Source organism: Mobula hypostoma, chromosome 10 (assembly GCF_963921235.1).
Source record: "Mobula hypostoma chromosome 10, sMobHyp1.1, whole genome shotgun sequence".
Taxonomy (NCBI): Eukaryota; Metazoa; Chordata; class Chondrichthyes; order Myliobatiformes; family Myliobatidae; genus Mobula; species Mobula hypostoma.
Window position 1 is genome coordinate 29,737,565 of NC_086106.1, and position 15,495 is coordinate 29,753,059.

The following is a 15,495-nucleotide window of genomic DNA, read 5'->3' on the forward strand; positions in this document are numbered from 1 at the left end:
AGTGCATGGAGTAAAGCCAGATCTGACATACCGAGAGGCTTTGAGGAAAGAGAAGCAGAATAAACGGTGTAAAGACAGTAAGGTAGAAGGGCTGAAATGTGTGTACTTCAATGCAAGAAGCATCAGGAACAAAGGTGATGAACTGAGAGCTTGGATACATACATGGAATTATGATGTAGTGGCTATTACAGAGACTTGGCTGGCACCAGGGCAGGAATGGATTCTCAATATTCCTGGATTTCAGTGCTTTAAAAGGGATAGAGAGGGGGGAAAGGGGAGGAGGGGTGGCATTACTGGTCAGGGATACTATTACAGCTACAGAAAGGGTGGGTAATGTAGCAGGATCCTCTTCTGAGTCAATATGGGTGGAAGTCAGGAACAGGAAGGGAGCAGTTACTCTACTGGGGTATTCTATAGGCCCCCTGGTAGCAGCAGAGATACAGAGGAGCAGATTGGGAGGCAGATTTTGGAAAGGTGCAAAAATAACAGGGTTGTTATCATGGGTGACTTTAACTTCCCTAATATTGATTGGCACCTGATTAATTCCAAGGGTTTAGATGGAGCAGAGTTTGTTAAGTGTGGCCAGGACGGATTCCTGTCACAGTATGTGGACAGGCCGACCGGGGGAATGCCATACTAGATCTAGTACTAGGTAATGAACCGGGTCAGGTCACAGATCTCTCAGTGGGTGAGCATCTGGGGGACAGTGACCACCACTCCCTGGCCTTTAGCATTATCATGGAAAAAGATAGAATCAGAGAGGACAGGAAAATTTTTAATTGGGGAAGGGCAAATTCTGAGGCTATAAGGCTAGAACTTGCGGGTGTGAATTGGGATGATGTTTTTGCAGGGAAATGTACTATGGACATGTGGTCGGTGTTTAGAGATCTCTTGCGGGATGTAAGGGATAAATTTGTCCCGGTGAGGAAGATAAAGAATGGTAGGGTGAAGGAACCATGGGTGACAAGTGAGGTGGAAAATCTAGTCAGGTGGAAGAAGGCAGCATACATGAGGTTTAGGAAGCAAGGATCAGATGGGTCTACTGAGGAATATAGGGAAGCAAGAAAGGAGCTTAAGAAGGGGCTGAGAAGAGCAAGAAGGGGGGATGAGAAGGCCTTGGTGAGTAGGGTAAAGGAAAACCCCAAGGCATTCTTCAATTATGTGAAGAACAAAAGGATGACAGGAGTGAAGGTAGAACCAATTAGAGATAAAGGTGGGAAGATGTGCCTGGAGGCTGTGGAAGTGAGCGAGGTCCTCAATGAATACTTCTCTTCGGTATTCACCAATGAGAGGGAACCTGATGATGGTGAGGACAATATGAGTGAGGTTAATGTTCTGGAGCATGTTGATATTAAAGGAGAGGAGGTGTTGGAGTTGTTAAAATACATTAGGACAGGTAAGTCCCCGGGGCCTGAGGGAATATTCCCCAGGCTGCTCCATGAGGCGAGAGGAGAGATTGCTGAGCCTCTGGCTAGGATCTTTATGTCCTCGTTGTCCACGGGAATGGTACCGGAGGATTGGAGGGAGGCGAATGTTGTCCCCTTGTTCAAAAAAGGTTGTAGGGATAGTCCGGGTAATTATAGACCAGTGAGCCTTACGTCTGTGGTGGGAAAGCTGTTGGAAAAGATTCTTAGAGATAGGATCTATAGGCATTTAGAGAATCATGGTCTGATCAGGGACAGTCAGCATGGCTTTGTGAAGGGCAGATCGTGTCTAACAAGCCTGATAGAGTTCTTTGAGGAGGTGACCAGGCATATAGATGAGGGTAGTGCAGTGGGTATGATCTATATGGATTTTAGTAAGGCATTTGACAAGGTTCCACACGGTAGGCTTATTCAGAAAGTTAGAAGGCGTGGGTTCCAGGGAAGTTTGGCCAGGTGGATTCAGAATTGGCTTGCCTGCAGAAGGCAGAGGGTGGTGGTGAAGGGAGTACATTCAGATTGAAGGATTGTGACTAGTGGTGTCCCACAAGGATCTGTTCTGGGACCTCTACTTTTCGTGATTTTTATTAACGACCTGGATGTGGGGGTAGAAGGGTGGGTTGGCAAGTTTGCAGATGACACAAAGGTTGGTGGTGTTGTAGATAGTGTAGAGGATTGTCAAAGATTACAGACAGACATTGATAGGATGCAGAAGTGGGCTGAGAAGTGGTAGATGGAGTTCAACCCGGAGAAGTGTGAGGGGGTACACTTTGGAAGGACAAACTCCAAGGCAGAGTACAAAGTAAATGGCAGGATACTTGGTAGTGTGGAGGAGCAGAGGGATCTCGGGGTACATGTCCACAGATCCCTGAAAGTTGCCTCACAGGTGGATAGGGTAGTTAGGAAAGCTTATGGGGTGTTAGCTTTCATAAGTCGAGGGATAGAGTTTAAGAGTCGCGATGTAATGATGCAGCTCTATAAAACTCTGGTTAGGCCACACTTGGAGTACTGTGTCCAGTTCTGGTCACCTCACTATAGGAAGGATGTGGAAGCATTGGAAAGGGTACAGAGGACATTTACCAGAATGCTGCCTGGTTTAGAAAGTATGCATTATGATCAGAGATGAAGGGAGCTAGGGCTTTACTCTTTGGAGAGAAGGAGGATGAGAGGAGACATGATAGAGGTGTACAAGATAATAAGAGGAATAGATAGAGTGGATAGCCAGTGTCTCTTCCCCAGGGCACCACTGCTCAATACAAGAGGACATGGCTTTAAAGTAAGGGGTAGGAAGTTCAAGGGGGATATTAGAGGAAGGTTTTTTACTCAGAGAGTGGTTGGTGCGTGGAATGCACTGCCTGAGTCAGTGGTGGAGGCAGATACACTAGTGAAGTTTAAGAGACTATTAGACAGGTATATGGAGGAATCTAAGGTGGGGGCTTATATTGGAGGCAGGGTTTGAGGGTCGGCACAACATTGTGGGCCGAAGGGCCTGTACTGTGCTGTACTATTCTATGTTCTCTGTTCTGTATTTGACTGCTACTTCTGACCCCTATTTGGGCGTGAGAAAGCTGGCAACCCTAATTAAGGGAAACAGACAGGGATATACTGTTGGGCGTGAAAGACACTCAGATGGCCCATGGCAGGGTCAGGATGTCTCAGACTGAATCCTCAGGGGGAGGGGAGAAACCGGAAGTCAAGGTACATATTAGTACCAATGCAATAGGTAGGAAATGGGCTGGGGTCCTGAAGAGCGAATGTAGGGAGCGAAGAAGGAAGCTAAAAAAGCAGGACCTCACGGGTAGTAATGTCGGCATTGCTACCTGTGCCACACAACAGTGAGGGTGAGAATGGGATGATATGGCTGTAGAATTGGTGCAGGGTGCAGGGTTTCTGATTCAATGATCATTGGGATTTCTTCTGCAGAGGGTATGACCTGCACGAAAGTTACGGTTACCCCAGAAATCGAGACGGACCAACGTCCTTGCAGGCAGGTTTGCTGAACCTGTTGTGGAGGGTTTAAGAGAAGATTTTCACCCAGTCTGCGTTGGGTCTGGCCAATATACAGAAGGCCACATCGGGAGCGCCGGACGCAGTATGGATCTTTTGGCTGAACATCTATGCTCCGTCCACCAGAGAAAGCAGGATCTCCCAGTGGCCACACATTTTAATTCCACATCCCATTCCCATTCTGATATGTCTATCCACGGTCTCCTCTACTGTAAAGATGAAGCCACACTCAGGTTGGAGGAACAACACCTTATATTCCGTCTGGGTAGCCTCCAACCCGATGTCATGAACATTGACTTCTCAAATTTCCGCTAATGCCCCACCTCCCCCTCGTACCCCATCCGTTACTTATTTATATACACACATTCATTTTCTCTCTCTCCTTTTTCTCCCTCTGTCCCTCTGACTATACCCCTTGCCCATCCTCTGGGGTTCCCCCCACCCCTTTTCCTTCTCCCCGGACCTCCTGTCCCATGATCCTCTCATATCCCTTTTGCCGATCACCTGTCCAGCTCTTGGCTCTGTCCCTCCCCATCCTGTCTTCTCCTATCATTTTGGATCTCCCCCTCCCCCTCTCAAATCTCTTACTAGCTCTTCCTTCAGTTAGTCCTGATGAAGGGTCTCGGCCCAAAACGTCAACTGTACCTCTTCCTAGAGATGCTGCCTGGCCTGCTGCATTCACCAGCAACTTTGATGTGTGTTGTGGAGGGTTTAAACTAGGTTTGCAGGGGAATAAGAACCAATTTTCCCCCTAAGGTGTGAGCGCACATTTCCTTTGCTACCAGAGCAGAAAGGAATTTAAACAGAATGGAAAAGGTTTAATAACTTTAATAAACTGTGAAAAGATTGATATTATGACATGTTGCTGCAGAGTTTCTGAGAAATAAAACTCATTGATGTGTGTTCTTTTATTTCTTTTAAACAATGAACAACAAACTGGACTTGGTAGTTCATTATGCTTAGAGTAGCTTCAGGTTTACTTCCCCTTCAGTGCACATCTGTTGCAAAACTTGCAAAATACTGGAGGAATTCAGCAAGCCAGGAGGCATCTGTGGATAAGAGTACAATCGATGGTTCAGGCCAAGACCCTTCGGCGGGGCTGGAGAACAAAAGCCGAGGAGTAGATTTAAAAAGTGGGGGGAGAGAAAGAGAGGGTGATGGGTGAAACCGGGAGGGGAGAGATGAAGTTAAGAGCTGGGAAGTTGATGGGTGAAGGAGATACGGGGCTGGAGGAGGACGAGTCTGACAGGAGAGGGCAGAAGGCCATGGAAAAAAGGAAAGGAGAAAGGACCAGAGCAGCAGAGGGAGACAACAGGCGGGCAAGGAGATAAGGTGAGCGAGGGAAAAGGGATGGGGAACGATGAAGAGGGTATTATCACAAGTTTGAGAAATTGATGTTCATGCCATCAGGTTGGAGGCTATCTGGGCAAAATAGAAGGTATTCTTCCTCCAACCTAAGTGTGGCCTCATCACAACAATGGAGGAGACCATGGATGCTCATATCGGAATGGGAATGGGAAGTGGGATTAAAGATGAGTGGCCACTGGGAGATCCCGGTTTTTCTGGCGGACGGAGCGTAGATGCTTGGCGAAGCGGTCTCCCAATCTATTTCGGGTCTCACCGATATACAGGAGGCCACACCGGGAGCACCGGACACAGTATATGACCCCGACAGACTCCCAGGTGAAGTGCCGCCTCACGGGAAGACTGTTTGGGGCCGCCTGAATGGTAGTGAGGGAGGTGGCGTGGCACTTGCATGGGTAAGTGCCAGGAGGGAGATCAGTGGGGACGGATGAATGGACAAGGTGGTTGCATAGGGAGCGATCCCTGTGGAAAGCAGAAAGTTGGGGGGGGGAGGGAAAGATGTGCTTGGCGGTGGGATCCCACTGGAGATGGGGGAAGCTGTGGAGGATAATGTGCTCGGACGCGGAGGCTGGTGGGGCGGTGGGTGTGCATCTGCTCTCACCCCATCCTCCTGCCACCCTACCTGGGATAGGGTTCCACTCGTCCAGAGTGTTAGGTCAGAGGATGGAGCGCAACATGCAGAGAGACTGTGAGGGATGATAGGCCAAAAATGTAGTTAGCTGGACGGGTTGAAGAGTGTCTACTTTAATGTAAGAAGTATCAGGAACAAGAGCGATGAATTTACAGCACAGGCCAGTACCTGAAATGATGACGTTGTGGCCCTACAGAGACTTGGCTGTCACAAGGGCAGGAATGGCTGCTGGGTGTCCTGGGGTTTAGAACTTTCAAAAGGGACAGGGAGGTGGGAGAGTGGAGTTGCTGATCGGGGATTGTACCGCAGCTGCAGACAGGGCAGACACCATGGAGGGATTGTCTACTCAGTCCGTGTGGGTGGGAGGGAGCAATCACTCTTTTGGGAGTATTCTATGGACACCCCCTTTCACAGAGACGCTGAGGAGCAGATCAGGAGGCAGATTTTGGAAAGGTGCGAAAATAACAGGGTCGTTGTCATGGGTGACCTCAGCTTCCCTGATGTTCAGTGGCAGCTCCTCAGTTCACAAGGTTTAAACGGAGCAGAATCCATTACATGTGTCCAAGAGGGATTCCTAATGCGACACGGGGACAGGCCGACTGGAGGAGGGAACAGTCCGGATCTAATACATCAACGAACCTGGTCAGGTGACAGATCACTTGGCGGGTGAGCGTTTCTGAGACTTCCTGACTTTTAGTTTAGGTATAGGAGCAGACAGCATGGGACAGTACTTCACTGGGGAAGGGTGAATTATGATGCTACCAGGCAGGGACTTGGTGGTGTAAACTGGGAACGGATGCTGTCAGGGAAATGTACAATGGGTGCGCAGATGTTATTCAGGAAACACTTGCATAGGGTTCTGAATAGGTTTGTCCAGTTTAGGCAGGGACACATGTAGGAACCAGAAGTTGACATGGTTAGTCATGTGGAAGGTAGGTTTATGAAGCAACAATCGATCGGGACTCGTCAGGTAGCCAGGAAGTAGCTGAGAAAAAGGACTTGAGAGCTACAAAGTACAAAAACTGGTACAAAGTGAATTTATTATCAAAGTACAGATATGTCACTATATACAACCCTGAGATTCATTTTCTTGGGGGCATTTACAGTAAATACAAGAAACACAACAGAATCAACGGAAGACTTATGCAACAAGGCGGCCAAACAACCAGCGTGTAAAGACAACAAACTGTGTGTTAATACAAAAAGAAAGAAAAGGAGGCGTTCATGAGGCCTTGGAATAGGATTGAGGTAAACTCCAAGGTGTCCCTTCCACGTACGTGAAGAAAAGCGGGGACAGTAAATCCTTGGCTCTGTAGCACGGGAGGGAGAGAGAGAGAGTATGGAGCAGAGAGATAAAGGGGCCCCTGCAGGGTTGGTACCAGGTAGTGAAAGCCTGAAACTGGGCCGAGCCACAAACTGTAGTAAAGTCATGGTTACTATCCAAGCCACAGCTTTGTAAAACCCCAGGACTGTCCTGATGAAGGGTCTTGGCCCAAAATGGCGACTGTTTATTCAGTTCCATAGATGTTGCCTGACCCGCTGAGTTCTCCCAGCATTTTGTGTGCGTGACTGTGAATTCTTTCCGTCTCCATTTGGCGCTGTGAGCAGGAGCCCGGAATGCTGGCCGAATGGAGCACCACTGCGCTGGGAATCCGGGACGTTGATGGAGAGAAGTTCGGATAACCGGAGGAACTAACGCTACGGCGCGGCGGACTGGAACCGAAAGAAACAGTAAATCCGTTACGTGAGTCGGGGAGCTGAAGCTTGGAAAATTGGCACTGCACCGGTAGGAAAATCAGCACTACACCGGTAGGAAAATCAGTGACAGAATCCAGGCGGGGTGGGATAGGAGGAAGGGGTTGTCACTGAATACTGGCAGGCCGGAGCCGGGAGATTAGCCGGCAACTCTGCGCTGTACGGACCTACCTGTCGATACAGAGGATCAGTGGCAGGGGGAGGGGTTGCCTCTGAATATTGTACTAAAGTTGGGGGGATATATACCTAAAAGTGGCATGATTAGATTTTATAAAAAACAGGAAGATCAGAACGCACGGTGGAGAGGATAAGAAGGGAATGGAGAGAGAAAAGTGACTGTTGTGTGACTTGACAGAGGCAGGGCAGAGAGGGTTAAAAAATCAGAACTCGGAACAGCGGCGTAGAGCTCCCAGGCAAAAAGTTACCCGAACTGAGGACATACTGCGAGTCAGGGAGAAGGGGTTCTTTGAGTTATAGGAAGAGTTGCTTAAATCACAGGGGGATTGTGAGATGTTCCGGAAAGTGAATGAGATTTTATAAGCCCGGCACAGTTCTGGTTGCAGTCGGCACGGTAAGAAAAGGGAGCGGTTGGTGGTGGGGAGAAGATCACGCAGATGAAGAAAAAGGGCATCAACCATATCCCAGGCTTTAATCGGCAAACAAACGGAAACAAATGCTACCCGTCTTTTTTCAAGACAGGCTTTGGGAGAAATCAGCTTTAGTTTTTAGAGAGAGAGAGGGGAGAGAGATAGAAAGAGAGGGGAGGGGAAGAGTAGAGAGAGAGAGAGAAAGAGGGCAAGGGGAGAGGGGGAAAGAGGAGGTGTGAGAGAAATAGAAAGGGGGTGAGAGATAGAAAAGATAAAGAAGGATGGGAGAGATAGAGAGAGAGAGGGATGGGAGAGATAGAAAGGGAGAGAAAGCTAGAGAGGGGAAAGAGAAGGGGATAGATAGGAAGAGAGCAGTATGGGAACGAGATAGAGAGAAAGGTAAGAGGTGGGAAAGAGAGAGAGGAGAGAGAGAATGCATGAAGTGCACGAGTGAATTGAACTTGTTTGTTTGTTAAATCTGTATTGGGAGAATGCTGAATTAACCCTATTCTCCCAATGAAAGGCCCTACTATTTTTTATGAAGTAGATCAGCACGAGCACCTATGTTTACAAAGTGGTGTTTCTTTTAGAAGGGATGAGGCCCCCTTTTGTTTACTTTGTCTTCCTCTTTATTCTTCAAATTGTTTATTCAAAGTTTTTCTCTCTTGAAATTAGTTGATTATTCGAGGTTCTGAAAGTCTAAACATGGACTTAGTTCTACTTTGTCCATTTGTGTTTATTTTATTTCTTCCCTTTAGAGTTGATTTGGTAGAGAGAGAGGAACATCTGAAATTGAAACTGGCCATATGGAATCCAGATCAAGAGGTAAAAAAATGTGAGTATCTCTATTCTGGCTATGAATTTCCCAAACTTAGCCGAGGAGCTGGCATTTGGGGAAACTGGTGATTGTGTATACTTGCATATGAATTTCAAAGTTTTGGTGGGTAGACTGTTCGAAGTTCAAAGTAAAATTTATTGTCTGAGTACATACCTGTCACCACACATGACTCTGAGATTTCTTTTCTGTGGGCACACTTCGCAAATCTATGCAACAGTATCTGTAAACAGGAACTAACCTGTAAACAAACTGTGCAAATGCAGATATAAATAACTAGCAATAAATAATGAGCATGAAATAATAAGATAAAACAGTCCTTAAATGAGTGTAATTATCCCCTTTTGTTCAGGAGCCTGATGGCTGTGGGGTAGTAGCTGTTCTTAAACCGAATGGTGTGAGTCCTGAGGCTCTTGTATCTTCCACCTGATGGTAGCAGTGAGAAAAGAGCACGGCCTGGGTGGTGAGGATCTTTGATGATGGATGCTGCTTTTCTACAGCTACATTTCACGTAGATGTGCTCAATGGTTGGGAGGGTTTTTACCCCTGTTGTACTGGGTTGAATCCACTAGCTTTTTTAAGATTTTCTGCTCAAAGACATTGGAGTTCCTAAACCAGCCGTAATGCAGCCAGTCAGCACACTTTCCACCACACATCTGTACGGGTTGGCCAAATATTCAGAGAGTATTAGATATTGCTTTTCATAACAAGAATGCTTTTGCCAGAAGTTTAAGAGAAGTTGTTCATGTCTCGTTACGTACTGATTTGAAATTTTAGATTTCCTTTGATAGGCTTGGTTTTGTTTACACATATAATCAGTGTAGGATGGCGGGGAGGAGATGCGTCTCTACCAAAGGAGGTGTAAGGCTTCGCTAGCCTGCTGGCTGCCCTTGAGCAAGATGTAGTACCTGTGTAACCACCCCCCCCCCCCACCAGATCAGGGTCACATGAAGCCACGGGAGAAGGCAATGCATGGTTGTATGAGCAGCCTGTGCCTATCTCAAATCCTGGTTATGTGACCACTGACGCAGACAATCTCTGAAGAGTATTAATAATGGCTGAGGTCACCTGTGTTGTAAAGACACTGCCCAGAAGAAAGCAATGGCAAACTATTTCATACAAAAATTTGCCAAGAACAATCATGGTCGTGGTAAGACCATGATCACTCACATTGTATGACACAGCACATAATGATGATGTCATATGACATGGCACATAATGATGATGTCATACAACACAACTCACAATGATAATGGGTAGTCAAAACTGCCCAATGCATCACTGACCAACCTACCCACCATCAAGGATGTATACACAGAAAGGTGCTGGAAAAGGGCCAGTGACATCACGAAGGATCCCACCCACCATGTTCATGGACTGTTTGTCCCACTCCCATCAGGGAGGAAGCTACATCCACACCAGGACCACCACCACCACCACCATCATCAGGTGCCGTGCCCAGTTTGAGCTTTGACTGCCATGGCCCACACACTCCTGTTTCGGGTCAAGTGGATCAATTCATTGGTATTCATTTCCAATTCTCTGGCTGCAATCTCCATCATCATTTGTCTTTGTCTTCCTCTTGCTTTCTTCCCTTCAATCTTTCCCATAATTACCGTGCATTCTAACTCCCCTTTCCTAATCACATGTCCAATGAAGTTACGATGCCTTTTCATGATCTCATACACTATTTCTCTTTTTGTGCTTGCTCTGTTCATGACATCCTCGTTAGATATTCATTTCGTCCATGATATTCTTTGCATCCTCCTCAAAAACCACATCTCTGCTGCTTCAATTTGTTTCCTTAAAACAGTTCCTTTCCCCAAGCAGTAAGGCTGATCAACACCTCCACCACAACTTTATCATTTCCTTTAGCAACCTTATGAACAGCCTATCATCACTGTATGGACATACAATCGATCTATGTATATAAGCTATCTTAGGTATTTATAGTTATTGTATTTTTAAAAAATTATTATTGGGTCCTTGTTTTTTGAGGGTTTTTTTGTGCTGCATCAGATTGGAGTAACAATTATTTCACTTTCCTTTACACTTGTGTACAGGAAATGACATTAAACAATCCTGAATCTTGAACTAGACTGATGAGGCAGATGAAATGCTGCTGTTGTGGGCCGAATCGAAGATGGCGAGGAGTCAACATGAAGGAGTGAGAGTGAAAGTCTGGCAGAGAGGTGCCACAACAACAACTTCTCACTCAAAGTCAGCAGAACTACAGAGTAGATTATCGACTACAGGAGAAAGACTTGGGAGGTCCATCAGCCAGTCCTCAAGGGGATCAGAGAGGTAGAGGGTCAGTAATTTAAATTCTTCGGGGGTATCATTCCAGAAGATCTGTTCTGAGTGCAGCATGTGGCTGCCGTTACAAAGGGGTCAAGGCAGCTCATCTACTTTCTTAGAAGTTTGTGCAGATGCAATGTGTCACCTGAAACTCCGACAAACTTCCAGAGAAGCACGGTGGACAGTATACTGACTGGTTGCATCACGGCCTGGAATGGCAACAATGCTGCCCGAGAACGGAAAGGCTTACTGAAAAGTAGTTGGTAGAGCCCAGGCCATCACAGGAAAAGCTTTCCTCACCATTGAGCACATCTGCGAAAGTTTGCTGCCACAAGAAAACAGCACCCATCTTCAAGTTGAACACCTACGCTCTGTCCGCCAGAGAAAGCAGGATCTCCCAGTGGCCACACATTGTAATTCCACATCCCATTCCCATTCTGATATGTCTATCCACGGCCTCCTCTACTGTAAAGATGAAGCCACACTCAGGTTGGAGGAACAACACCTTATATTCCGTCTGGGTAGCCTCCAACCTGATGGCATGAACTTCGACTTCTCTAACTTCCGTTAATGCCCCAAATTCTCTTCATACCCCATCCGTTATTTATTTATTCGTTCTTTCATTCATTCTTTCCCCTTTTTTTCTCTCTTTTCTCTCCCTCTGTCCCTCTCACTATACCCCTTGCCCATCCTCTGGGCTTCCCCTCCCCCTTTTCCTTTTCCCTAGGCCTCCTGTCCCATGACCCTCTCATATCCCTTTTGCCAATCAGCTGTCCAGCTCTTGGCTCCATCCCTCCCCCTCCTGTCTTCTCCTATCATTTCGGATCTCCCTCTCCCCCTCTCCCTTTCAAATCTCTTACTAGCTCTTCTTTCAGTTAGTCCTGACGAAGGGTCTCGGCCCGAAACGTCGACTGTACCTCTTCCTAGAGATGCCGCCTGGCCTGCTGCGTTCACCAGCAACTTTGATGTGTGTTGCTTGAATTTCCAGCATCTGCAGGTTTCCTCGTGTTTCCATCTTCGAGCATTCTTTTTGTCGGGAAGGAGGTGCAGGAGCCTTGGGTCCCGCACCACCAGGTTCAGGAACAGTTAAGACCCTTCAGCCACCAGGCTCCTGAACCAGCGTGGATACCTTCACTCACTTCGACTCTGAACTGAGTCTGCACACTATGGATTCACCTTCAAGGACTCGACAACTCGTATTAGTTATTTACTTGTTTACTTACACAGTTTGTCATCTTTTTCTCGTTGTTTGTCAGGCTTTGCTGTTTTTCTATTGATTCCTTGTTCTACTGTGAATGCCTGCAAGAAAAAGAATCTCAGGGTAGTAAATGGTTGCATATATGTACTTTGATAATAAATGTACTTTGAACTTTGAACTCAGTAAGGCGTTCAAAGTGGTTACCACTTTTTAGGCTCTTTCATAAAGTGAGGAGGTGTGGGATCCGGGTTAACTTGCTCGTGTGGATTCTGAACTGGCTTGCCCACAGTAGGCGGGGGGGGGGGTGCTTATAGATGGAGCATATTCTGTCTGGAGGTTTATGACCAGTGGTGTTCCACAGGGATCTGTTCAACAACACCCGCCCCCCCCCCCCCCACCACCAGGCTCTTAGTGACTTTTATAAATGACTTAGATGAGGAAGTGGAAGGTTTAATAAGTTTGCAGATGATATGAAGGTAGGTGGTGTTGTGGATGGTGTGGAAGATTGTAGATTAGAACAGGGACGTTGACAGGATGAAGAGCTGGGCTAAGACGTGGCAGATGCAGTTTAATCTGGAAAGGTGTGGAGTGATTCACTTTGAAGGTCAAAAATGTGAGGTTACTGACAGGATTATTAGAAATGTGGATGAACAGCGGGATTTGGGGTTCATGTCCCATGATCTCTCAATGTTGCCGCACAAGTTGATAAGGTGGTTAAGAAGGTGTACAGTGTGTGGGCCTCATTAGTCAGGGGATTGAGTTCAAGAGCTGCAAGACTCTGCAACTCTTTAACATTCTGGTTAGACCACACTTGGAGTATTGTGTTCACTGCGTGCGGCCACTCCGGTGAATGATATCTGTTATGTGTCAAGTAGGGTACCGTGCACAATTCTGATTTGATGGAGACGGACGTGAGAGTACGGAGGAACTTTTGAAATGCCCGCTTCGCTGCCGCTGTTACTGTGTGCTCTGGAATCTCTGGAGCAGAAGGCCCTGAATCCTCGGCTTTGCTTGTTTCGGCAGCCGGGGCGAGGTCAAAGGCGCTCGGGAGGCTGTGTCGGAGGCTCGAAGTTTTCGGATGGACGGACTCAGGGTCGGCTGCTTCCAATGCATCGGCAGTTGTTGGTGCCTGGAGGTTTATGGCAGGGAGTCTCTCCCTTTTGCCGCCTGCTATCGGGGACTCGGGAGTCGATCGGGACTTTGAGACTTTTTGTTAACCGTGCCCATGGTCTGCTCTTTATCAAATTATGGTGTTGCTTTGCACTGCTGTAACTATATGTTATAATTATGTGGTTCTGTCACTGTTAGTCTTTGGTTTGTCCTGTTTTTCTGTGATATCACTCTGGAGAAACATTGGATCATTTCTTAATGCATGCATGCATTTCTAAATGACAATAAAAGAGGACTGAGTGTCCTCATAATCTAATCTAATCTCTGGTCCCCTCATTATAAATGGCTGTGGAAGCTCTGGAGAGGTGCTGAGATTTCCCAGGATACTGACTGAACCAGAGAGCACCTCGGCTGAGGAGTGGTTGAGCAAGCCAAGGCTTTTCTCTTTGGAGTTAAGGAGGATGAGGGTTACGCAATAGTGATGCGTGAGACGTAGGTAGAGTGGACAGCCTGTCCCTTTTCCCCACAGCACCAATGTCTAATACACAAGGGCATAATTTTAAAGTCCCTGATGAAGGATCTCGGCCCAAAACATCGGCTGTTTACTCTCTGCCATGGATGCTGCCTGAGCTGCCGAGTTCCTCCAGCATCTTGTGTGTGTTGCTTTGCATTTTCAGCATCTGCAGATGTTCTCGTGTTTATAATTTTAAGGTGATTGGTATAGAGTATAGGGGTAATATCAGAGTTAGGTTGTTTTTGGAACGGTAGAGTGGTAAGTGTGTGATGGCACTGTGGTGCGTGGTGATAGAAGCAGATACATTGGCGACATTTCAGATAATATCTTGGGCACTTGGATGACAGAAACATAGAGGGAAGTGTGGAAGGAAAGGGTTAGATTGATCTTAGAGCAGGTTAAAAGTTTGGCAGAAGGGTCTGAATTGTGCTGTTCTGTATTCCACAGATTGCATACCTCACCTTATATTCCGTCTGGGTAGCCTCCAACCTGATGGCATGAACATTGACTTCTCTCACTTCCGTTAATGCCCTACCTCCCCCTCGTACCCCATCCGTTATTTATTTATATACACACATTCTTTCTCTCTCTCTCCTTTTTCTCCCTCTGACTATACCCCTTGCCCATCCTCTGGGATTCCGCCCCCCCCCCGCTTGTCTTTCTCCCTGGGCCTCCTGTCCCATGATCCTCTCATATCCCCTTTGCCAATCAGCTGTCCAGCTCCTGGCTCCATCCCTCCCCCTCCTGTCTTCTCCTATCATTTTGGATCTCCCCCTCCCCCTCCCACTTTCAAATCTCTTACTAACTCTTCCTTCAGTTAGTCCTGACGAAGGGTCTCGGCCTGAAACGTCGACTCTACCTCTTCCTAGAGATGCTGCTTGGCCTGCTGCGTTCACCAGCAACTTTGATGTGTGTTGCTTGAATTTCCAGCATCTACAGAATTCCTGTTGTTTGCATACCTCACCTTGCAGGGTCTGTCTCCTCATCGGGTCCTACCAATGCTGCATAAAGGTCGATTGTCCTTATGAGTGTTTACAACATTTTCTGTTCGTTTATTTCTAATTTCCAGCACATGTTTTCTTCTTCTTCTATTTCCGGCTGTTTAGACGCAGCTAGGCGTATTACAGCCCTCCGCAGGATGTATAATTAATTAAAGAATTTCAAGGAACTCAAATTCTCGAATACAACCTAGTCTCACGTATAAACTGAGTAATAGACTCTTCAATCAGATGTTGTTTCTCTTGATGGCCAAACAAAGATTTAATAGAAAACCAAAATAAATTTAAGCCAGATAGCCTCTTGAACAACATGCTTCTTTCGATTTTGTATCGATTACAGCTCAGCAAAACATGCTGGACTGTCTCTGGACTACCAAAGTCGCATAATCCAGTAGGATGTTTTCCTATTATCTTTAAATAATAGTTTAGCCCACAATGCCCCAACCGAAGTCTTGTAAATTTCACCATATCTCTACGATTTAAAAGATAACAGTCTGAGACCTTTCTAATTAGTGGGTGCCTAGAAAAATAATGCCTACCCCTTAGTTCATTTTTCCAATCCTCCTGACACTTCTTCTCTATACTTTTTTAATCCTACTTCTCAATTCTGCTCTGCCGAGGGGAACTCTAATTTCTACTTGCCTGCTCTGTAAGGAAGACTTTGCAATGCCATCCACAATTTCACACTGCTGTATTAGATTAGCTACCGAGTTTTGAGCGGAGCCGCTGCTCTCGCCAGCGATCCCCACGCTCCCGCATTCACCGTGCGCGCCGAG

The 15,495-nt window shown here is 46.7% G+C and overlaps 1 protein-coding gene across 3 annotated transcripts in view; it reads right to left on the reverse strand.

Moving 5' to 3' along the window:
• Positions 1 to 15,483, reverse strand: part of LOC134352767 (zinc finger protein 239-like) — a 30,765-nt gene extending 15,282 nt beyond the window's left edge. The window contains exons 1-4 of one of the 3 annotated variants that reach the window (XR_010019459.1): positions 15,427 to 15,483; positions 12,123 to 12,198; positions 8,758 to 8,853; positions 4,251 to 4,477 (exon numbers count right to left, since the gene is read on the reverse strand). The gene's annotated coding sequence lies outside the window, so the exon portion shown is untranslated. Of the gene's footprint in view, positions 1 to 4,250; positions 4,478 to 8,757; positions 8,854 to 12,122; positions 12,199 to 14,182; positions 14,285 to 15,426 lie in introns of those variants that run through there. The other 2 variants (XM_063060202.1, XM_063060203.1) reach the window with 2 other exon arrangements.
• Between the last annotated feature and the right edge of the window lie 12 nt (positions 15,484 to 15,495).